The sequence below is a fragment of the Delphinus delphis genome, chromosome 2, assembly GCF_949987515.2.
Source record: "Delphinus delphis chromosome 2, mDelDel1.2, whole genome shotgun sequence".
Lineage (NCBI taxonomy): Eukaryota > Metazoa > Chordata > Mammalia > Artiodactyla > Delphinidae > Delphinus > Delphinus delphis.
The window spans coordinates 127,889,405-127,914,306 of record NC_082684.1 but is presented as its reverse complement, the minus strand read 5'-3'; the positions used below and the strand labels follow the sequence as shown (position 1 = coordinate 127,914,306).

At 37.8% G+C, this 24,902-nt stretch overlaps 1 protein-coding gene across 4 annotated transcripts in view; it reads left to right on the top strand.

The window, feature by feature from the left end:
* PEAK1 (pseudopodium enriched atypical kinase 1) overlaps positions 1–24,902 on the top strand; it is a 295,173-nt gene that overhangs the window by 56,572 nt on the left and 213,699 nt on the right. For 2 of the 4 annotated variants that reach the window (XM_060005563.1, XM_060005560.1), the window contains exon 3: positions 10,356–10,476. The exons of 1 other annotated variant lie outside the window; for it this stretch is intronic. The gene's annotated coding sequence lies outside the window, so the exon portion shown is untranslated. Of the gene's footprint in view, positions 1–6,720; positions 6,814–10,355; positions 10,477–24,902 lie in introns of all 4 variants that reach the window. One more of the 4 variants, XM_060005561.1, reaches the window with a different exon arrangement.

The following is a 24,902-nucleotide window of genomic DNA, read 5'->3' as shown; positions in this document are numbered from 1 at the left end:
ATTAGTTCTAGTAGTTATTACTTAGAATTTTTTTATATTTAATATCTTGTCATCTGCAAATAGTGATAGTTTTATTTCTTCCTTTCCAATCTGGATGCCTTTTATGTCTTTTTATTACCTAATTGCCCTGACTAAAACCTTCAGCACAGTGTTAAATAGAAGTGGTGAGAGCAGTCATCCTCATCTTGTTCCTGATCTTAGGGGGAAAGAATTCAGTCTTTTAGCATTAAGTATGATGTTACCTGTGGGTTTTTCCTAACTGCCCTTTATCAGGTTGAGGAAGTTCCCTTTTATTCCTAGTTTGTTCAGTGTTTTTGTCATGAAAAAGTTAACATTTATTGAGACCTTTCAATATATGCCAGACCCTATGCTAAGACCCTATTTAATTTAATTTTCATCGTAGTCCTTTGAAATAGAGATTGTTATTTTATGTCATTGAGCTGGTAAATAGTAGAATCAGATTTCAGAACTTGTATGCTGAACGATTATCAATTAAATTCCCTGTACATACCATGCTGATTTATATGTGTGACTTTATACATTCTAGTTGCTGCCTCTTAGAATGCATGCTCCCTCTCTTTCTGCATCATGCAGCTACTGCAGCACTTTGTACCTATAACTGTCACAGTACTGTTTCACTGTGTTGTGATCGTTTGCATATATTTCTCTCATTTTAGAATCTGTGCTCCTTGAAGTCAGGGACTTTGTCATATACATCTTTGAATCTCCAATGCATATCGTAGAGATAGAAGAGAGATGTGTCACAGAAGCCAGGGGATTAGAGGGTTTCAAGAAGAGTGTCAGGAACTTCCCTGGGGCTCAGTGGTTAAGAATCTGCCTGCCAATGCAGGGGACACAGGCTTGAGCCCTCCGGGAGGATCCCACATGCCGCAGAGCAACTAAGCCTGTGCGCCACAACTACTGAGCCTGCGTTCTAGAGCCTGCGAGCCACAGCTACTGAAGACCATGCACCTAGAGCCCATGCTCTGCAACAAGAGAAGCCACCACAATGAGAAGGCCACGCACCACAACGAAGAGTAGCTCCCACTTGCCGCAACTAGAGAAAGCCCGCGTGCAGCAACACAGCCAAAAATAAATAAATAAAAATTTATTTTAAAAAAAAAAGAGTGGCAGAAGTCAGCAGTGTCAGATACTGCAGAGAGATCAAGTAAAGTAAGGTTCACAAAATGACTATTGGTTTAGTCTTTTAGTTTTAGGTTTTAGCAAGAGTAACAAGAGTGGTTTTTGTTTTTGTTTTTGTTTTTTTAGTGGTGGGGACAGAAACAAGATTCTGGTAGGTTAAGCAGTGAATGGGAAATGAAGAGAGACTGTCAGGGATTAAGGACTACTGTTGTGAGAGGTTTAACTGTGAAGGGGAAGAATGAGTTTAGGGTGCTACATAGAGGAGAACATAAAATATTTTTTAATATAGGAGAGACTTTTGAGCATGTGTATGTACAGAGCTGGTGGGAGAAGGGACCAGTTACGAGCAAGCTTGTGGAAGTGGAGAGAGGAATGACACAGAGAATAGGCTCCCCTGCAGAGGTGAAAGATTGCATCTGGAATACATATTTGCCTGAAGTGGCCTGTTTCTTCTGAGGGAAGGATATGTCCATGGATGTAGCCAGAGATAAATTTATGGGAATGAATTAGGAAATATAGGCAGTTCCCCTTTTCTCTGAAGTGGAAAACAAGGTCCTTGGCTTGGTGATGTTGTGGTTGGCGATGTCCTGGAGGGAGGCAACAGGGGTGAGATATAGAGTTTGAAGGGAGTGTTGAAGGTTTGGCATATCTGCTGTGAGGCATGGGAGAGGTTGCTTGCCAGAAACATCGAAGTCTGAGAGCCTCTTTCTCCCTTCCCTCCATGTAAATTGAAAAAGCAGGTATGTGGTCAGAAATACAGATGGTACCAAAGGATTTACAGTGAAAAGTAAATCTTCCTTTCACCTTAGATCCCCTGTCCTTATTTTCAGAAGAAAGTTCCATTAGCAGTTTATTAGCTTTCAAATTATTTTTGCAAATATAAATATAAATTTTAAAATATCTATATTGGAATTTATTTTAATCCATGAGAATGTACTGTTCTACTTCTTCCTTTTTCAACTTCCTTTCATAACTTGGAGATCTTTCTGTATATTTAGATCTACTTCATTCATGTTTACAGCTGCAGGATATTTTGTGTATGAATATAGTATAGATGATGTAACTAGCATTTAGATAAGTTCCAATCTTTACTCTCATAAAAGCCATATTGAATGAATAAATTCTACCTTTTAAAATAAAAATTCATTATAGTACCTTAATTCTGTGCCTTAATTTTGGATTTGTTCTGTACACACACACCTTGAACAAACTGATAATATATACATACTAAAACTGAGTTGTCTTTAAAACATAAAGACATCTTCAATATTTGAAACTGATACCCTTAGTTATCACGCTCAATTTATTTCTGGGTTTGAGTGATAAAAAATTCTGTCTTCAGGTGTTTGCTATTTTTAACACTGATCCAAGAATCATTCCTATACATGACTTTTATAATTCATGTGCAAGAGATTCTCCTGGGTATGGAACTATGAATGGAATTGCTGGGTCATACGGTATCAGTAGTAAATATTAAACTTAAAAAGATAATCCAAAGTTTATTTCTAGAGTGATTGCCCCATTTTATCCTTCTACCATACCATCAGTGTATAAGAGATCCTGTTGTTTTACAGTCTTTCCAGTACTTGGTGTTTTCAGACTTTAAAAATTTGCTAGTTGAATGATCTAAAATAGTATCTAGTTGTGATCTTTAAAAAAACTTTAAAAGCGAGATATAATTTTCAACTTTACAATAAAATGCACAGCTCTTAAATATACAGTTCAGTGAGTTTTGACATGTGCATATACCTATATAATCCAATCCCCTATAAAAATTTAGAACATTTTTATTACCCCTTCAGTTTCCTCAGGCTCCTTCCTTGACATTCTTTTCCCTCACCAGAGTGAACCACTATTCTGATTTCTATCAATTTTTTTTAAAAAAAATCATCTTTTCTCACCATCACAAACTTCTTTTCTCCCATTCTCACTCTCTTTCTTAATATGTCTTTTAAAAAATTTGTGGTCAAATATACGTAACAAAAAATTTATCATTTTAACCATATTTAAGTGTACAGTTCAGTGGTATTAAATGCTTTCACGTTGTGCAGCAATCACCACCATCTATCCCCATAACTCCTTTCATCTTGTGAAACAAACCCCCATTTTCCCCTCCCCCCAGTCCCAGGCAACCACAATAATGCTTTCTGTCTTTATGACTTTGACTACTCTAAGTACCTCATGTAAGTGGAATCATACAGTATTTGTCTTTTAGTGACTGGCTTATTTCACTTAGCATAATGTCCTCAAGGTTCATCTGTGTTGTAGTATATTTTCCCTTTCTTTGTAAAGCTGAATAATATTCCATTATATGTATATACCGTATTTTGCTTATCTATTCATCTGTTGATGGATACTTGGGTTGCTTCTATGTTTTAGCTATTATGAAAAATGCTCCTGTGAACTTGGGTGTACCAACATCTCTTCATGATCCTGCTTTCAGTTCTTTTGGGTTTATACCCAGAAGTGGATTTGCTGGATCATTTGGTAATTCTGTTTTCATTTTTGAGGAATCACCATATTGCTTTCCACAGCAGAAGTACCATTTAAAATTCCCCTGAACAGTGCACAAGAGTTCCAGTTTCTCCACATTTTGCCAAAACTTGTTTACTATTTTTTTCATAGTAGCCATACTAGTGGGTGTGAGATGTAGTTTTGATTTGCATTTCCCTAATGATTAGTGATGTTGAGCATCTTTTCCTGTGCTTATTGGCCATTCATATATCTTCTTGGGGAAATGTCTATTCAAGTCCTTTGCCCATTTTTAAATAGGGTTATTTTTGTTGTTGTTGTTGAGTTTTAGGAGTTCTCTATATATTTTCGATATTAATCCCTTAACATATATAAGATTTGCAAATATTTTCTCCCATTCTGTGGCTTGCCTTTTTACTCCATGAATAGTGTCTTTGGATGCACAAAACAAAAATTTTCACGAAGTCCAATTTGTCTGTTTTGTCTTTTGTTATCTATGCCTTTGGTGTTAAATCCAAGAAATCATTGCCAAATCCAATGCTCCGAAACTTTTGCCGTATGTTTTCTTCTAAGAGAAAGGTCTTACATTTAGGTATTTGTTTTAGGTCTTACATTTAAGTATTTGATCCATTTTGAGTTAACTTTTGTATATGGTGCTGGTGAGGGTTCAACTTCATTCTTTTGCATGTGGATAACCAGTTTTCCCAGTACCATTTGTTGAAAAGACTTTCTTTTCCTCATTGAATTGCTTTGATGACTTTGTCAAAAATCAGTTGACAGGGACTTACCTGGTGGCACAGTGGTTAAGAATCCGCCTGCCAATGCAGGGGACGTGGGTTCGAGCCCTGGTCCGGGAAGATCCCACATGCCGCAGAGCAACTAAGCCTGTGCACCACAACTACTGAGCCTGCGCTCTAGAGCCCACGAGGCACAACTACTGAGCCAGTGTGCCACAACTACTGAAGCCCGTGTGCCTAGAGCCCATGCTCCGTAGCAAGATAAGCCACCACAGTGAGAAGCCCGCACACCTCAACAAAGAGTGACTCCTGCTCACTGCAATTAGAGAAAGCGTGCGTGCAGCAACAAAGATCCAATGCAGCCAAAAAAAAAAAAAAAAAAGTCAGTTGACTGTGTATGTGTGTGTCTGGGTTCTGTCTTCTGTTCCATTGATGTATTTTTCTTCTTTTTGCTGATACCATACTATCTTGATTACAGTAGCTTTATAAGTTTCGAAGTCAGATAGTGTAAGTTCTCTAATTTTGTTTTTCTTAAAGATTTGTTTTGGCTCTTCTAGGCTCCTTGTATTTTCATTTAAATATTAAAATCCACTTTACCACTTAGGTTTTAGGATTAGCTTTTCATTTTCTGAAAAAACGTTTGTAGATTTTGCTTCACACTGTACTTACTCCACAGGTCAATTTGGAGTGAGTAGGCATCTTAACACTTTATAAACATGATATCTCACTCCACTTATTTAGATCATCTTTAATTTCTCAAGAGCTATGTATTATTTTTTTTAGTTTTCAGTGTACAAGTCTTCTACTTTGATTTTTTAATGCTATTGTAATGGCATTTTAAAAGTGTTTCATTTCCAGTTGTTCATTACTAGTATATCATTTAATTTTGTATATTGGCCTTTGTAAGTTTTAGTAGCCTTTTTTTTTTTAAGATTTTCTAGGCTTTACTATGTAACTGATATGTTTGTAAGTAAAGACAGTTTTACTTCTTCCTATCATTTATTTTTTAAATTCTTTCTATCATCCTATCATTTTTCCCTTGCCTTATTTACTAACTAGAACCTCTAGTACAATTTTGAATGCAAGTGGTGAGAGCAGACATCCTTGGATTGTTCCTGATTTGGGGGAGAAAGTTTTCAGTCTTTCACCATGAAGATGTTATCCTTGGGTTGAGTAACCCTTTCTATTCCTTGTTTGCTGTAAGGTTTTTTGTTTTTTTTAAAATCATAGTGGATGATGTTGAATTTTAATTGTGGTCATAAAGGATTTTTAAAAAGATATAATTGTGACTCTCATACAGATATAAAATTGTCACTTGTCAAGTATTTTATTTAACTCACTATTGAGGAAACTGGTAAGATGTTAAAATCAGTTCAAAGGGAAATTTGAAGAGCTACTCATTTATGTGTAGTAAAGGGATGCTGAAATAAAATTTTCAAATAAATGCAAAAATTCGTATATCTCCTGTGCAATTACCAATTGTAATCCACTGGACACAAGTAATTTGCTCTGTTGTACACAAGAATAATTCACATTATCATCAATTTTCTACATTTCATCAAATTGAAAAATTGCTCAAAGGCAATGAAAGATGGAGGTGATGTATGTGTGAACTTGAGAGAAGATTGACTGATTTTTATTTGTTTGTTTCTTTGTTTTTTGGTCCATTACAAAGCTTTCCATGGTTTTTCGTGACACAGGGTCTTGCTTTGAAAATCTGTGATCCCCAGTGATGAACAGTTTTTCGTACATGTGTTGGTTATATGTTGCATTCTGCTGTGAAATGCCTCTTCATTGTCTCTTGCCCATTTTTCTGGCCATGTTCTGATTGTGTGTGTATGTGTGTGTTACTCCTTTATATGTTATTGATAATAGTGCATTACAAGTTGTGTGTATTGTGAACACTTTTTGCTAGTTTATAACTTGTATTTTTACTTTCTTGAAGGTATTTTTTGATGAACAGTGGTTCTTAGTATAGTCAAATTTTTCTTATTTAAGAAAATTTTCCTTACCCTGTGGTCAAAAGATAGTCATCTTTTCCACTAAGTTTTTTAAAGTTGTTTTCGATGTTTAAGTCTTTGATCCATCTGGTGTTGATTTTTCGTATGGTACAATGTTAGGATCAAATTTCACCTTTTTAAAAATAAATAGATGTTATGGACTGACTGTATGTCATTCCCCCTACCCCAAATTCGTATGTTGAAGCTCTAACGTCCAATGTGTGGTATTTGGAGATGGGGCCTTTGGGAGATAATTAGGGTTAGATGAGGTCATGAAGGTGGGGCCCTGGTTCAGTGAGGTTAGTGCTTTTATAAGAATAGATAAGCAGAGAGCTTGCTGTTCCTTTCTGTCTTCTATGTGGACACAGCCAGAAGGTGGCCATCTGCAAGCCAGAAAGGGAGCTCTCACCAGAACCTGACCGTGCTGGCACCCTAATTGCAGACCTCCAGCCTCCAGAACTGTGAGGAAGTATTTCTGTTGTTTAAGCTATCTTGTCTATGGTATTTTGTAATGGTAGCTCGAAAAGACTAAAACATCTTGTTTTACACTTACTCTTTGGTACTTGATATTTTACTCTGTCAGACAGTGCTTCTGTGGGGAGGATCAGGTTTATGTCTCAGTGATATCAGGGTAGGAGTTAGAGAGCCCCAGGCCTCAGAGAGCTTGAGTCAGTCAGTCACTCCTAACCCCATACAATATAATCTCAGGTCACTTCTTTACTGTTTCTCTTGAGGAAGAGGTTTGTGTAGGAGCAGAGGGGTGATGTGAAGAAGCAGCCAAGGGAGGTTAGTGTGTATCCAGCTGTTTTTCTCAGCTCCTATTTTCCTGAGGACCAGAGACCAGAGGTTGTCCCATATATGGGACCACGTCGTGTGCACATAGTTGCTGGGACACGAGAAAAGCAAAAACAGAACTTCAGTAGTTCTTTTTCTGTTTTGTTATCCCATGGCTTTGGTGGGCTGCCTCTTGCCTCAGGCCAAAGCCACCATTCCACACATACCAGTTCAAAATGGGTCTTTGTCACCGCAGGTGTTTCTCATAGGTCTCTCCATTTTTCCTGTGTAACTTCCCCAAGGGCTGATCTTCTGAAAGGGCATCAGCAGTTTTGCTAACTCATCATCTCTGTAGGAGTTGGAGCCAGTGTATAATTTTTCCTGGTCTTCTTAGACTTCCTCTGTATAATTACAGGTAACTTTAATCTGACCGAGCCAAGTGAGTAAGTTGAAGATTCCTCAGTCACCTGTAAGCCTTCTTGCCATGTCTGAAGCCCTCTATAGAGGCTGTGTAGAGGTGTACGCTGGCTGTAACAAAGAGTCCTACAGAATCTTTTTGACCATCCAGTGGTATTTCACTGAATTTTCACCCAGCCAGTGTTGGCTTTTTGGAGCCAGAAAGCCAGCCTTTAGGTGGTGTGAGTTGCTCAATTCTAAGAGGGTCTCTGACTTAACGTGGCTGTCTTTCTGCTTAGTCATATTACTTTAAATTCTAACTCTGGATAGTCATTCTTACCCAAAATGGCCCATGAATTTTAAAGTATTTTATTGCATCTTTCATGTAATTTGTATTCTGCTTATAATGAGTATATTAATATTAAAATGTTTTAAGTTTCTACATCAAAGAGACTTGGTGCTCCAGGAGAAAGTACTATATTTATCCTGTTGTTTTTCTTACTCTCTGCTCTACCTCTCTGCCCCGCTCAAATAGTCAATCCACCACATCATGCTATCTTCCATTATAAATCCATGTGTTGTACTTATTTTCCTTCTTTCTGTGCGCTTCCAGGGGAGAGGCCAGGACCTGTTTCTCATTTATTTTTGTATTCCTAGCTCTGGCATAGGTCCTGCCAGATTTGCCACAGAGTAGGTGCTCTATAATTGTTGAAGCAGTAAATACATAGCAAAGTACTTAGGATTCATAACAGGAGTTGCTTCCTAGGGGGAAAAGTATGTACTCATAATCATGTTGGGTCCTTATTTTGGCGTAGTTAGAATAAATGGTATGTGGGGTAGTTTGTAGGGGAGGGCTGGATTGAAAAGTACTTACTTGTAAGCTATGTCAAAAGGTTATTTTTTTTTGGTGGTACGCGGGCCTCTCACTATTGTGGCCTCTGCCGTTGCGGAGCACAGACTCTGGACGTGCAGGCTCAGCGGCCATGGCTCACGTGCCTAGCTGCTCCGCGGCATGTGGGATCTTCCCGGACTGGGGCATGAACCCGTGTGGCCTGCATCGGCAGGCGGACTCTCCACCACTGCGCCACCAGGGAAGCCCTGTCAAAAGGGTTTGATAGGGATCTCTGAAGGGTCTTAAGCAGGAGGTTAACATGTTTAATATTTTGTTTTAAGAAGGTGATTTTGAGAATAGTATGAAATATATATTGGAACAGAGAGACTGCTTGGAAGGTAGTCCAGACAGAATGTAACTGAAGAGGGGGTAGACTCCAGAGAGGTTTAGCAGGTAGAATCTATAGAACTTGATGACTGATATTATTAACTGTTGGTTGGGGGAGGATGGGGGCAGGGAGAAGGAGAGGAAGAAATCAGGGATGACTCCTACATTGTGCAATTAAATGGATGGTAGTGCTATTTATTCCCAATGCATGTTCATGTGTAGAAATAACTTGTGGAGTAGGGATGGATAGGGTTTTGAAATAATTTAGTTTGAGATTTCTCTGAGATATTCAAGTGGAGATGTGCAGATCTGTGTATAATTCTTGGAGAGAGGTGGGGGCTTGAGGGAGAGATTTTTGGGTTAATAGATTTTCAGGAGTGGTTGAAGAAGAAATTCCTCAGGATTTGAGTACAAAAGCCTTGAGCACATCTAGTTTTAGTGGACAAGTACAGAAAAAGGCACTGGGAAGGAGATCAAGGAGAAACCGGGTGTTAATAAAGGATTTTTCAGTAACACCGTTGGCTTCCTCTCTTCCTGGAGACCAGATTTTCCTTTCAGCACCCTCTATTTGATCTTTGTCTTCAGACCTTTTCTTACTTTGAGCATTCTCTGCTGCGAGAGATTGTAGATGAAAATAGTTTTACTTTTGAACCCAGCAATTGCTGGTTCCTTTATATTTCCTTAAATTTTGCTTGAAAACAGAATACTTTCTTTAACTCATCTCTCTATCTGTACCTTCTACAATACTATACATATAAAAGAAATCAGTTGACACTTTGGACCTTCTGCTTGGGAATTACCTTAGCTAGAAGTAACAGTTCATTATCAACATTTTCTGCTTTTTAACTTAGCACAGGCAACAGTTTTACTAAATTTTCTGCCGCTTTTTAACAAGGGTCTTCTTTCCTCCAGCTTCTGAGAGCATTTTACTCACTCCTTTAAGGCTTTTCCAGTAACCTTCCCAAGGCTCATCAAGCTTTTGCTAATGAGATTCTTAGGGCCCTTCCACCTTGTGTCTACCACCCAATCCCAAAGCCAGTATCACATGTTTTTGTTATGTTAGTACTCTAGTTCCAGGTACTGAATTTTGTTCTGGTAATCGCTGGTTAATCGCTGTTTAACAAATCACCCCAAACCTAGTCCCAGAACCTGCATGACTTTTCCTTAACCAGCATTAGAACTCACTCAGTGTCACTTCCACCACACTCTCTTGGTTACTAGCAAGTTAAGTGCCACTCTGGATTTAAGGAGAAGGGAATTAGGCTCTACCTCTTTATGGGGAAGTGGCAAATTGACATCATAGAAGAGCATGTGGAATGGGAGATATTTTTGCAGCATATTCGGAAAATACAGTTTGCCCCAGATGGATGAAATAAAATACATAGGATTACAAAGGAAAGCAATTATACTAAAATATCATTACCAAACAAATTGTGATAAAGTAATATGTGCTTAATTAACATACTACACAACAAGATATAGTGGCAGGCCAATAGTAATTTAGTAAATTTGTAAGTACAGTATATATATTAGTAATTTTAGAGGTTTGGAGAAAATAAAGAAATAATTTATTTTGCCATCTAAGTTCATGGATCTTCTGAATTCTATCCACAGACCCTACTGCCCTAGGTTAAGAACTCTTGGATTAATATAATGGTGTTAGCAGAAGTCGTATTGCTGTGGACTGGAGAGGGAATTTGCATGAGGGCAGAGACGAAAGGGAGGACACCATAGGGTAAGTTCTATATAGTAGGATTTATTTGCCTTTTAAGCTAAAGGTTTTGTTGTTTTTTTTTTGTTTGTTTGTTTTGTTTTTTTTTTTTTAGGTTTTGTTGTTTTTTTAGGTAGAGACTTAAATGTGTTTATGTAATGAAGGAAAGATACTAGTGAAGAGAGAAAGTTGAATACATTGGTAAGATAAAGGGTATTTCAAAGGTTTCTGAGAAGGCAAGAGAGAGTGTGGTCTTGAGCTTAGGTGAAAGCATTAGTCCTGGATGGAAGGAGAGGCAAAAGGAAGGGAGTTATGGATGTTTGCAGGTGCTGTTCTTTTATCAGGTCACATGCATTGAGAAAAATATAGATAAATAAATTCAACACAGGAGCAAGGGAGGCCAAGGCGGGCCTCAGAGAACGTTACAGCAGAGGTCCTGGAAAATAAAAGAATTTTGGGATTAGGGTAGGCAGGAAAAGGTAGTGAAATAAAGACAGAAAAAAGTAACTGATAATGTAAGTGATTGGATGCAGAAGACAAACTTTGCCTAGTTTACAGTTTTGTTTAGTGCCTTCTGTAGGCCAGTTCTCCTTACTATGGATATGGAGACAAAGAAAGGTGGAATGAGAATAAAATGCAGTTATATATTTCGATAACTGCTTATTTAGAGTTAACTTTTTCTAAGTGTATTGTTTAGCATATGTAATTAATACTTGTAATGCCTTTGAAAGCCGAGGAGCTTCTTTTTCATGGTTATTTGGGATTGATATTGAAAAGCAGTATGTGTGTTTGCTGCTTCCATGCTTACAGCTGGATGGAAATTGGCTTCAAAGGGTCTATGGTTTTCTTTGTCATTAGCCAACAGATGCTTGCCACAGTGTTTTGCTCACTGAGTCTTTATTTAATGTGAGGGTAATGCATCTCTGTACACTCATGAGAAGAGCTGTGCAATACAGTAGCTCATTTGTGTATAACAAATATCTGCCTTTAGCCACACATTGATCCTTCACTAAATGATTTTTCTTTTTTGTTTCACCAGCCTGTTATCAACACCTGGTTGGCTTATCTGTCTTCAAATTGCTTTGACTTTCTAGTATGTTGATCCTGACTTTAGTATGTCTGTTTTATAGGGGAAATATTTTCTGTCAGAGAATTCTTCAGAAATTCTCAAAAAGTTAAAAAATTAAAAATTTCAGATCAGGACTATATATCATTAAAAAAGTTAGGTTTCTAGGCACAAATATTCATTTATACATGAGTATGGTATGAAATTGCTAATTTTCAATATTGCATATAATATATGCAATATTGTAATATTGTATATATTATATATACTTATGTATATATAAACTTATATATTATAAAATATATTTTACCGCAATAAAATATTTCTTAAATGTTTATTTATAATATATACAGTATTACAAATATTATATATATACATACATATATATATTTAAAATTGTGGTAAAATGTCTAAGCTTTCTCCACAGCCCCTATCTTCCCTCAGCAACTGCCCTTTGGCTACCTTTCAGGCCTGGGGTTGCACATACCTGCATGAGGACCTTTCCTGGAAATGGGCTCTGCCATTTAGGCTAGGAGTTCTGGGATTCCAGGTCGGTGGAAAGTGGTCTCTTGGGGTGAGACCAAGTAAAGTGACACTTCCTCTTGGCCCTTTTCTCTGCTTATTACATGGAGAGAGGTGTGGCCACAGGAAGGCCAGATCCTGTTGCCTTGATCTAAGGGTAGTAGTGATTTTAATAGTCTTTTAATAAATCTACTAGATTTAGTTGCCTCCAAGTTTATTCCTTCCTTCTGTTATATAGCCAGAAGGATTTCTCTAAACCAAAATCATTATCACATCCCTGCTTGAAACTTTTTAGTGCTTCACATTTTCGTTGAGATAAAGGCTAAACTCCTGATGTGGCTTTTTGAAGATCCTTTGTGCCCTGTTCTGGTCATTGCTTACTTTTGCTATTATTGAGCTCTGTTGTTGCCCTGCCAAATAAGTACTCTTTTCTACCTATACAACTTTGCACAGGCTGTAGGTCTGTCCTACTCCCCTCTCCTCATGAGCAATCTCTAGTATATTTACCAAACTCCTACTAATCGTTTAATGCTCAGTGATTAGTGCACATTTTTTATAGCACTTGTTGCATTATGTAATATTTGCCTTTCTGTAAGCCATGCCCTCTGCCTCCAAAGGCAAGGGCTAATTTGATTCAGCATGCTGTTTCTTGTACTGATAGTGCGTGGTACACAATAAGTGCTTAATAAATGTGTGTTGAATGAAGACTGTAATTAGTGGAACACTTTAAATGTGAATTTCTCTAGAGAACTATGTTTGCAGAAAACTCCTGCATAACCAAGGTGATTGAGGAATGGAGTATTTCAATTATTGATTATGCTACATAACAGTGAATTTCAAATGATCAATTTTAGATAATTTTAATACAGAACAAAATGGATTAATACAGAATTTATCTGTATTAATTCATAAGATGCTTCAGCATGATCATTCTGAATTGTGTGGCTTTTTTAGAGCTATGGCTGAGGAAGCTGTGAGGATCAAGTGTTACCTGTAGTGTTGCTTTTTCACAAGCTGGGCCTTGTTTTATCAATTGAATCTCTAACACATTTACTGAGTGTTTTGTCTACCTAAAAAGTATACTATAAAATTAACACTAGGTAAAAGGGATTCAAAATTGCATTATTATCAAATATAGTTTTAAAAATGCTCAGAAGACAGGCAAGCAACGTACCTTAAGGTGTATGCACAATCTCAATTCACCAGAAAGCTTAGTACATTCAGGCTGTGCCTTTTGGATGACAATCCTTGATGAGTCCAAGTGAAGTCTTATGAACTGAGCTAAGCAGTTACTTTGATGGTAATCTCTGGCCATAACTATTTCAAGTGCTTGATCCCCACCCCAGTTATATATTTATTCTTCTCTTACATAGGAAGGTAGTGTGAGTGATTGCTGCTCATTTGTGTGTTAATGTAATGGTTCTTTTCTCTCACTCACCCAAAAATAATGTTGCCAGTTATTAGTTGCAAAACTCAGAAATTACTTTTATGCATTTGGCCCTCCATGTTCACATCTTTGAACGTGGTTTTGAACAGAGACCTGTTTGGAACTCAGGGAACATGCTCTTATTTGCACAAACGATCTGAAAACCTTCATGGTAGCTGAGCTCTGACCTCCTACATTGCTGTGCCATGTTCTCTTGTTAAACCTAGAAATCTTCCTTCAAAGCTTGATCCCTTTTAAAGCAAGAATTTGGAATATCAAGCAGATGTATATATATTTTTAATGACATTCAGAAAAATGTACTGTAAATGTAACTATTATTTAGATGCTGTATTTTTCAATTGGCTCATCTCTACTTGAGTCCTTTTAATCAGTTTCCCAGCCTGTCCCTTCAGCTGCATAATAATGCAGTATTTGTAGCATAATTATTTTATGAAAGTGAATCATCTTAAGTACAAGAACTGATTGACCTATGGGTTAACTACAGAATCTTACATGAAAGAAAGGGCAATTTAAAGGATTAAGTAATTTTTAAGAATGTGAATATTGGGGTCATCAGTGATAGAAACAACGTACTGCTTGATATGATAAAATATTCAGCAACTCACTAACCCAGCTGTCCTGTTTAAATAATCTATGAACAAACAGAATAAAAATAATTCTTGCTGCCGTGCACTAAACCAGTATCTACTGAGGTTTTAGTTTGGGAAATATGTCAAAAAACTTGTCTTTGATTTGAGCATTTTTATGTTAAGAAGCTGATTGATTCTATTAAATACAGAATGGAAACATCTATGTCTTTGTAGTATGACTTTAACATAATTATTAATTGAGTACAAGAATGTGATTGCTTGCTAAGGCATAGTTTTTTGTATTAGTCAAGTTATGAGTAAGAAAGGCTTTCAGTCTCTGTCTTAAGAGAAGCAGTATTCAGTGTCCCAGGTTTTACTCATGGTTCCATCACTAACTGGCTAGCTAACTTTGGTGCCTTGGGTTTTCTCATGAGTCAAATTAACTACCTCATAGTGAAGATCAACTGGATCTTGTATGTGAAAGTCCTCTATAAAATGTATGCCACATTTAGTAGTTAAGCAAGATTTTAGCCCCTTTTCTGCCTGCTTTTTAACTTTGGGCTGGTCACTTAACCTCTCTGAGCTTTTATTTCTTCATAGGTAAAACAGAGGAGTTTGGCCTGTAGTATATTCAACGGGAGGAGTACTATTTACATTGTATTTATTGCTTATAACCTATAATTTATTATTTTTTCTCTCTCTCTTTTTAACATGTGTTTGCCCCTATTCCTTTAATGGATATTGTGATTACCGTGTAAGACTGGATTCCATTAATCTTCACCTATTACGTTTCATTTAATCTTCCTCTCAATCTTGTGAAAGGAGTTGGTATTATCCTCATTTTACTGATGAGGAAAACTGAGGTTCAATTTAGTGTTAGAGGTAGGATTCTAGATGCCAGTGTTCTTTTTTTAAAATAGCATGTGGCTTGAAGACACATTGCCACATACCTCATCTAAAGCAAGCTTTTGATCTCCATTATTTTTCTATTCTTTTGTCCCAAAATGAATAGAGCCTTACCAAAATGCTTTTGTAGAGAAATGTGTCTATTCAATAGCAGTAAGCATGGTTCGGGAATTTTTACATTATAGACCATTACAAAAAATCTTGTTGGCATTATGCAGCAGTGCTGTATATCCGTGAATCTTTCAGTGCTGGAAAATATAGTTTGTCCTTCAAATAAGATGAGTTCTATTTTAATAGATGTGTTTTATTTTTAAAATATAGCATTGTTTAATGTTATAGATGCTTTTAAACTCAAAGACTTATTTTGTGCTTACCAGTACTTACTAATTTTTTTTTTTTTTTAAATCCTAATTTGTGATTCTAGGAAAAGCATTACCCATGGCAAACTTTTCAAAAATTTCTGTTCTAGGCAGGTATTATTTTATGGTATCCATTGTTTATATTTAAATTTTAAAAAGAGATCTATCTCTGGACTATCTGGAATAAGTAGATCTGGCAGGGATAGGACAAGCATGTCCAGAAACATTCATTTCCGTCTAGAGTTCATTTATGATTTCTGTGTTTTAACATGCCAGCCTTAGATATTGATCTTACTTAGAACATTATTGCTCTTAGAGTGACTGAAACACTGGTTCTGCTAAGACTGTGATGCTGATCCTTTCTGATTCAGAAACCTCTGCCCTTGGGACATTCCTTAACTCATGTTTCTCTTTTTTTCTATTGACAGTTTCCTGGTGGTCATTACTAGTCCAAAAGCGAGTTCCCATGAATAGCTCATTGGTCACAGTTTTATTTTTATCTTCCCAACTGATGACTTCGAAATGGCTGTGGCATTTTGAAGGAGACCTTATCTGCTGTCATTCTTAACCCTATTCATGAAACTCCAGCCACATAGACCTTCTTTTCTGTTCTGTAAAGTCATTCTAGCTTCAGGGACTTCTACTACTTGTAGCTCTGTGGGAATCGTTTTCCCCCAGACTGTTGCTTGGCTGTATCCTTCTTGTCATTTTTAAGTCTCAGCTTTAAATGTTCCTTCTTCAAAGAGGTTTTCCTTGACAACTCACTATAAATTAGTGCTTCTCCAACACTATCAAATGGCCATATTTTATTTTCTTCTTAACACCTAATGACTAACTGATAGTTATTTATTTCTTGTTTATCTCCTCTGTTGGGGACATAGACATTCTGTTTTGTTTAATGCTGTATCCCCAGCACTTAGAAGAATGTCTGCCATAGTAGGCATTCCAGTTAATATTTGTTGAATGACGAAAAGAATGCTTTTTCTATTGGCTACTTATAAAATTCTTCTTTTTAAAGCTTTTTCTTTTCTTTATTTCTTTATTTTCTGGTAATCAGGAAGGTACAATGAGTGTTTTTGCAATAAATGTTTATGTACTTTTGACGTTTTTCTCTTCCTTTGCTGTTCTGTTCCCTAGTTAAATTCTTTCAGAGGAAAGGGGAAAGCCTTCTAATTTTCAAACTCCTGAGATATGACTGTTTCGATTTATCTACTGCTTGCCAGGTGGATGTCTGAGCTGGTGCAGCCTAGTCACAAAAGCAATTAACAGGTAGGAAAATTGGCTCCTAACAGCTGCTTCAGTCCTGCTTGAGTTGGTCTCTCCCCCAAGGGACTGTCACTGTCAACCTAGCAAAATGAAATTGCCTTCCCATAAACATTTTTTTCGAGGATTATAGAACAGAAACAAATTCTTGGTTTATAAAATGAGTTAAAATGTGTCAAAAGAATAAAACAGAATAATGATCTGCTGCTGCAATTTGAATTATGAGGCACGGCAGCAACGTTTATTTTTAGAAGAGTTGACATTGAAACTGTAGAACTTTTAGTTCTATTGAAATGACTTTATTTTGCCAAAAGGGTAGATTTAATAACTTATTTATTGGTGTTGGTGAGGAAAATGACAGTTCTATAAAATATAATTTTTGACCCTCAACGCTTTGGTTTGTGACATAGTTTTTGAGTCCTTGCTCCTTCACTGAACTCTATGGAAAGGGGCAGGTTTTGGAAAGAATGCAACTTGATTTACATTCCATTTTATTCCCCTACTGTTAATTCATTCAGTATGGATTCCATTTGATCATGATAGATCATAACCATTGTTATGTGCTATAACCAATGTATGCATTTAAAAATGGATTTAAATGGGTTTTATATTAACAGTATGCCAGTTCTGGGTTTTATATTGACATATGCCTCAATGTTAGCAAACATGGCATTGGTTTCTCTTGATTCTTTTTTTTTTTAAAATAAATTTATTTATTTATTTTTGGCTGTGTTGGGTCTTCATTGCTGTGCGCGGGCTTTCTCTGGTTTCTGTGAGCGGGGGCTACTCTTCATTGCGGTGTACGGGCTTCTCATTGTGGTGGCTTCTGTTGTTGTGGAGCACGGGCTCTGGGCATGTGGGCTTCATTAGTTGTGGCACGCGGGCTCAGTAGTTGTGGCACGCCAGCTCTAGAGCACAGGCTCAGTAGTTGTGGTGCACGGACTTAGTTGCTCTGTGGCATGTGGGATCTTCCCGGACCAGGACTCGAACCCATGTCCACTGCATTGGCAGGTGGATTCTTTTTTTTTTTTTTTTTTTGCGGTACGCGGGCCTCTCACCGCTGTGGCCTCTCCCGCTGCGGAGCACAGGCTCCGGACGCACAGGCCCAGCGGCCCTGGCTCACGGACCCAGCCACTCCACGGCATGCGGGATCCTCCCGGACCGGGGCACGAACCCGCGTCCCCTGCGTTGGCAGGCGGACTCTCAACCACTGCGCCACCAGGGAAGCCCGGCAGGTGGATTCTTAACCACTGTGCCACCAGGGAAGCCCTTTTTTGATTCTTTTTGATAACTTTTATTTGATGTGATTTCCAATCTGAGCTAGTTGTGAAATGTGCTCCCCTTGAAAGTTGCCTTCTAGTCAGTACTCCCTTCCTTTCATCCCTTTTGTATCACTGGCCTCTTAGGAAGCTAAAAGAGTTTGTGTCATTAAACTGTGCTTTAATATTTTGTCAAAAAATTAAGAGAAGATTCTTGCACAGTGAGGATATTAACTTAGTTTTTGGATGAATGAGATGTGCTTTTGTTATGCTAATATGGCAATTCATGGTGTTGCTCTAGGTAACTTCAGGATGGGGCCTGGTCACCAGAAACACCAACCACATGATTAGAGGGTTGGGACTTTGGGCCAGTCTGACTTCTGGGGAGGTAGAGAAGGTTTGGAGGTTGAGTTTAATCATGTGGCCAGTGATTTAGTCAATTATGCCTATGTAATGAAACCCTAATAAAAACTCTGGACACCAAAGCTCAGTGGCGTTTTTTGATTGGTTAAGATATTGATGTGTTGGGAGGATGATGCACCCTCACTCATGGGGAGAGGGCATGGAAGCCCTTCATTCAGGACCATCTCAGACCTTGCAATATGTGTATCCTTTATAATAAAACTATAATCATAAGTATAATGCTTTTCTGAGTTATGGGAGTTGTCCTAGCAAGTTATCAAACTGAAGTGATCATAGAAATCTCTGAATTTGTGGCCAGTTAATTAGAAATGCAGGTGGCCTGGAGATCCCTGAAGTGTGGCTGGCATCTAAAGTAAGTGCAGTCTTGTTTGGGATAATGCCCTTTGGTTTGTGGGTTCTAGACTAACTCTGAGTGGTTAGTGCTAAAACTGAATTGCAGAACACTCATTTAAGGTTGAAGCAGAATAGTGGTACATTTGTTATCATTAATGAACCAATATTGATATATTATATGAACTAAAGCCCAAAGTTTGCATTAGGGTTCACTCTTTATGTTGTACACCTTCATGGGTTTTGACAAATTCATAATGTCCTAGGTCTACCATTATAGTATCATACAGAATAGTTTTACTGCCCAGTAAATCCTCTGTGTTCTACCTGTTCATCCCTCCCTCTCTTGCCCCCAGACTGCTGATACAGCCACTCATCGTTTTACTGTTTCTATAGTTTTGCCTTTTTCAGACTGTCATATAGTTAAAATCATATAATATAGTCTTTTCACACTGGCTTCTTTCACATAGCAATATACCTTTAGGTATATAAGCAATATACCTTTAGGAACCTTAAGGTTCCTCCATGTCTTTTTGTGACTTGATAACTCGTTTATTTTCATTGCTGAATAATACTTCATTGTGTGCATTTACCATAGTTTATCCATTTACCAATTGAAGGATATCTTGATTTCTTCCAGGTTTTTGCAATTATGAATAAAGCTGCTATAAACATTCATGTGCAGATTTTTTTGTGGACATTGGTTCTCAAATCAGACTGCAATTGCTAGATCATATAATAAGACTCAGTTTAGCTTTGTAAGAAATTGCCAAACTGTTTTCCAAAGTGATTGTACCATTTTGCATACTTACTAGCAATGAATGAGAGTTCCTGTTGCTCCACATCCTTGTCAGCATTTGGTGTTGTCAGTGTTTTGAATTTTAGCCATTCTAATAGGTGTATGGTGTAGTATCTCATTGTTTTAATTTGCAATTCCCTAATGGCCTATGATGTTGAGCATCTTTACATGTGTTTATTTTTTCACATGTATATCTTTTTTGGTTAGGTGTCTTTAGGTCTTTTGTTTACTTTTTATTTATTTATTTATTTATTTGTTGTGCCACGTAGCGTGCAGGATCTTAGTTCCCTGACCAGAGATTAAACCCTTGCCCCCTCCATTGGGAGCACAGAGTCTTAACCACTGGACCACCAGGGAAGTCCCATCTCCTTTTTTTTTTTTTTTTTTTTTGGCTTTGTTGGGTTCTCGTTACTGCCTGCAGGCTTTCTCTAGTTGTGGCAAGCAGGGGCTGCTCTTCATTGCGGTGTGCAGGCTTCTCATTGAGGTATCTTCTCTTGTTGCGGAGTGCAGGTTCTAGGCATGTGGGCTTCAGTAGTTGCAGCACATGGGCTTCAGTAGTTGTGGTGCGCAGGCTCAGTAGTTGTGGCTCGCAGGCTCAGTAGTTGCAGCTCACGGGCTCTAGAGTACAGGCTCAGTAGTTGTGGCACATGGGCTCAGTTGCTCCGTGGCATGTGGGATCTTCCAGGGCTCGAACCCATGTCCTCTGCATTGGCAGGCGGATTCTTATCCATTGCACCACCAGGGAAGTCCCCCATCTACTTCTTTTTTAAATGCTCATCTATTTATTTTTTATTTTTTTAAACATCTTTATTGGAGTATAATTGCTTTACAATGGTGTGTTAGTTTCTGCTTTATAACAAAGTGAATCAGTTATACATATACATATGTTCCCATATCTCTTCCCTCTTGCGTCTCCCTCCCTCCCACCCTCCCTATCCCACCCCTCTAGGTGGTCACAAAGCATGGAGCTGATCTCCCTGTGCTATGAGGCTGCTTTCCACTAGCTATCTATTTTACGTTTGGTAGTGTATATGTGTCCATGCCACTCTATCACTTTGTCACAGCTTACCGTTCCCCCTCCCCATATCTTCAAGTCCATTCTCTAGTAGGTCTGTGTCTTTATTCCTATCTTACCCCTAGGTTCTTCATGACATTTTTTTTCCCTTAGATTCCACATATATGTGTTAGCATACGGTATTTGTCTTTCTTTTTCTGACTTACTTCACTCTTTATTTATTTATTTTTGGCTGTGTTGGGTCTTCATTTCTGTGCGAGGTCTTTCTCTAGTTGCGGCAAGCGGGGGCCACTCTTCATCGCAGTGCGTGGGCCTCTCACTATCGCGGCCTCTCGTGTTGCAGAGCACGGGCTCCAGATGCGCAGGCTCAGTAGTTGTGGCTCACGGGCCTAGTTGCTCCGTGGCATGTGGGATCTTCCCAGACCAGGGCTCGAACCTGTGTTCCCTGCATTGGCAGGCAGATTCCCAACCACTGTGCCACCAGGGAAGCCCCCCCACCATCTACTTTTAATCATGTTTTTGTTTTCTTATTGTTGAGTTTGAGTTCTTTGTATATTTTGGGTAACACTCCTTTATCAGATTTACTTTTGCTAATATTTCTCCCAGTGCGTGACTTGTCTTTTCATTAACTATGTCTTTCACAGAACAGAAGTTTTTAATTTTAATGAAGTCCAACTTATAGGTTTCTTTATTACTTGGATCATGCTTTTGGTGTAGTATCTAAAAAGTCATCATTAGGGACTTCCCTTGTGGTTCAGTGCTTAGGACTTCGCCTTCCAGTGCAGGGGATGCAAGTTTAATCCCTGGTCAGGGAGGTAAGATCCCACAAGATCCCACATGCCTCACGGCCAAAAAACCAAAACATAAAGCAGAAGCAATATTGTAACAAATTGCATAAAGACTTTAAAAATGGTCCACATCAAAAAATCTTTAAAAAAAAAAAAAGTCATCATCAAACCCAAGGTCACTTAGATTTTTTTCCTGTTATTTTCCAGAATTTTAGTTTTGTGTTTTACATTTAGCTTTGTGATCTATTTTGAGTTAATTTTGTGTGTTTTGTTTTCATTTTTTAAAAATTATAAGATATTTGAAGCATGCAGATCCATATTAAGACTAACATATTGACCAATATATAAAGTGCCTACCAAAAATATTACCAGTTTATCTTATAAATACACAGATTATAAAATCAAGGTAGTTGAGACCCCTGTGCATCCCTCCCAGTCTCATCCCTCTCCCTGTCTCAGAAGTAATCAGTTTTATGAATTTGCTGTTTTTCAAACCTATGCATGTTTTTATAGTTTACTAAATATTTGTGTATCATATTATATGGTGCTTTTATAAGTTTCAAAATTTCACATTAACAACATTATGGAGATTTCCCTGGTGGTGCAGTGAATAAGACTCCACGCTTCCAACGCAGTGGGCCTGGATTCGATCCCTGTTGAGGGAACTAGATCCCACATGCGTGCTGCAACTAGGAGTTTGCATGCCAAGGAGCCCTGGAGCCACAACTAAGGAGCCCGCCTGCCACAAGTAAGACCTGGTGCAACCAAATAAGTAAATAAATATTTTTTAAAAACCCAACATTGTGTATGTTACACCTATTTCAGCAACTTATTTCAAACTCTGCATTGTTTTTGCGATTTAGGGGATTTTTTTTTTTTTTTTTTACCGTAGGAAAGAATGTTTCTTTAATTAGTGAGCAATTTAATGTTAAATAATTAATTTATTAGCAGTTGTATTTTATCTTGGTTTCCTATATTAGTATAGACAGACTAGTTCTGACCTGTGGATTAAATTTTTCAACCCTCAAACATTGTATTTAAACTTTATTATAGGATGTGGTTTTTAGAGGTGTACTGAAGTGATTCTAAAAAGCTATTTTTTGTTTTACGAATTTTTTTTTTTTTTTTTTTTGGTGTGTGTGTGGGAGGTTTTAGAATGCAAACACAAGTGACATTAGATCAGTGATATGGTGTTCCACAGCTACCCTGTTAAGGATACTCAACAGAAGCCAGAAAGACTTAATTATTTAAAGCGTGCTTCTAGTTGGAGAGCCTACCTTTTATAGATTTCTTTCTGGGGGCTCTTTTTAAGCTGTGGGTTTTCTTTACTATAATCATCAGTTTCTGAAAGAGAGCACCATTTCTAGGATAAATCAGAAGATCCCTACAATTCAAGGTGGAGGTAAAGCTGTAGCTTCCTCTCTCAGCTTTAGGAAGGTTACTTGATTTTGCTTGGTGTAGTAGGTAGGGTTGAAGCTAACTATTTATGCTGATGTATGCAGCAAGTTTCATCCAGTCAAAGCAGAAGCTGTCAGGTCTTTGTAGAATTTTCTGTGACCTAAATTAAATCTGCATCACACAGGATTGCAGTCTTTAGAGACGGCTACTCCCTTTGTCTGTTGTATTAATTGTGCATTTGTTGATTTGATTATTGTTGCTCATTTTACATCCTTTGGTGTATAGTTTGGGTTCAGTAGCAAAAAAAGCTTGAAATTTCTACTGTTTTGTACACTTGAAAAATAATGACCTCCCTCTTCCCCCAGATCATTTATTATAGATTTCAGAAAGCTGTGTAATGGCACATCCAATTCAGATTATTTTGCTAACGACATCCTGAAGAACCTATTATATTGTAAAGCATCACTGGCAGATTCAGTTGTAATTTAATGAGAATAGACCAATATGCCAAGGGAAGTGATTTTTTAAGTTCTTGCTCTTCCTGCTCAGCTGTGTTGTGTGAAATGCTAAAATAGTTTCTTCCTCTTTGTCCATTTCAAGGATGAAATGTGTTCCAGATTTTTTCTCCCCACCCTTTCTGTTTAAGACTGTGTTTGTATCAGTGCTATACTAATAAAGGGGTACTGAACAGTGACTTTCTTCCTACTTAATTTTCTGAAGTTCATTTTCTACATGATGCCATGGTTTTAGATGTTATTTCATTCACAGGAATTGGTCCGTGGTATGAACATTTTGTAACATGATTTCTATGACAAGTGTGTAAATTAAAAACTGAGTTTGTGTAGATTCTCTGTGCCAGGTTATAGTGTATCCCCTGTTTGGGATTTTATCTTCAGGGTCTTTATATGGCAGGTGTTGTACTCAGATTAATCTCAGGATGTTATAGACCTATTAATTGCAGACAAATCATCAAATTCTCCGTTTGGTCAGTTTGGTCATATGGTTGCTTTAGATTATGGATTATAATCTTAATGATCATACTTTCTTGATTTAAAAAAATCAATATTTACTGAATTTTTCTCTCAAATATGTAAAATATTCCTGGCTCCTTTAAAAATAAATTATATTAATTTTGTCTTAGCATACTTAGAACAGTTTTTTGTTTAAGTAGAGCTCTTACGAATATATTGTCCCAGGTGAGTTTATTTGGATTTCCTTTTCTCCCCTACCTATTTCCCAAACTTTAGGAGAAGAGTCATGCTTCTCACTTTTGGCATCCCAAGGGCTAGACCCATGTCTTGATTGGTTATTTTGTTGTTATTTTTATCCCACTCATTTCCCTGTTTCTACTCATTTTGCTTCCTCCCATAAGCACCCACTCTAATCTAGTTAGTATATATCTTTATTTTATTTATTTATTTATTTATTTTTTTGCGGTATGCAGGCCTCTCACTGTTGTGGCCTCTCCCATTGTGGAGCACAGGCTCCGGACGTGCAGGCTCCGGACACACAGGCTCAGGGGCCATGGCTCACGGGCCCAGCCACTCTGTGGCATGTGGGATCCTCCTGGACCGGGACACGAACCCGTGTCCCCTGCATCAGCAGGTGGACTCTCAACCACTGCGCCACCAGGGAAGCCCTATTTTATTTTTTAAAATATTTATTTGTTTATTTGGTTGCTCTGGGTCTTAATTGCGGCTTGCCAGCTCCTTAGTTGTGGCATGCAGCCTCCTTAGTTGTGGCATGTGAACTCTTAGTTGTGGCATGCATGTGGGATCTAGTTCCCTGACCAGGGATCGAACCCAGGCCCCCTGCATTGGGAGTGTAGAGGCTTATCCACTGCGCCACCAGGGAAATCCCTAATATACGTCTTTAGATCTTTCTATATCTTTGGAAAATACATAGTGTTTTCTGTGTATAGTTTGTAATTTTCATAAATGGCATTGACTGTACATCTTACTTTATTCTTTTAAAAAAAATTCAGCCCTGCATTTAAATGATTTATCCTGTGGCTGTATGTAATTCTGGTTCCTTACTTCTGACTGTTGTATTCTATGTTCATACTCTTATCCATGCATGCTACGTATCCATCTTACTTATACTCCCCTACTGATGTTTATGTTCCGTAAACAATGCTACAGTAATAATCTTTGTTTTATTTTATGGAGATATATACTGAAGGGTGGGATTGGTGGGTTTTTGGGTTTCCATTATTAAGTTTGCTAAGTATTACCAGATTGCTCTGTAGAAAGACTAGACAGTTTATACTCCTTTGAGCTGTGCATGAGGGCTCACAGACCATTTTC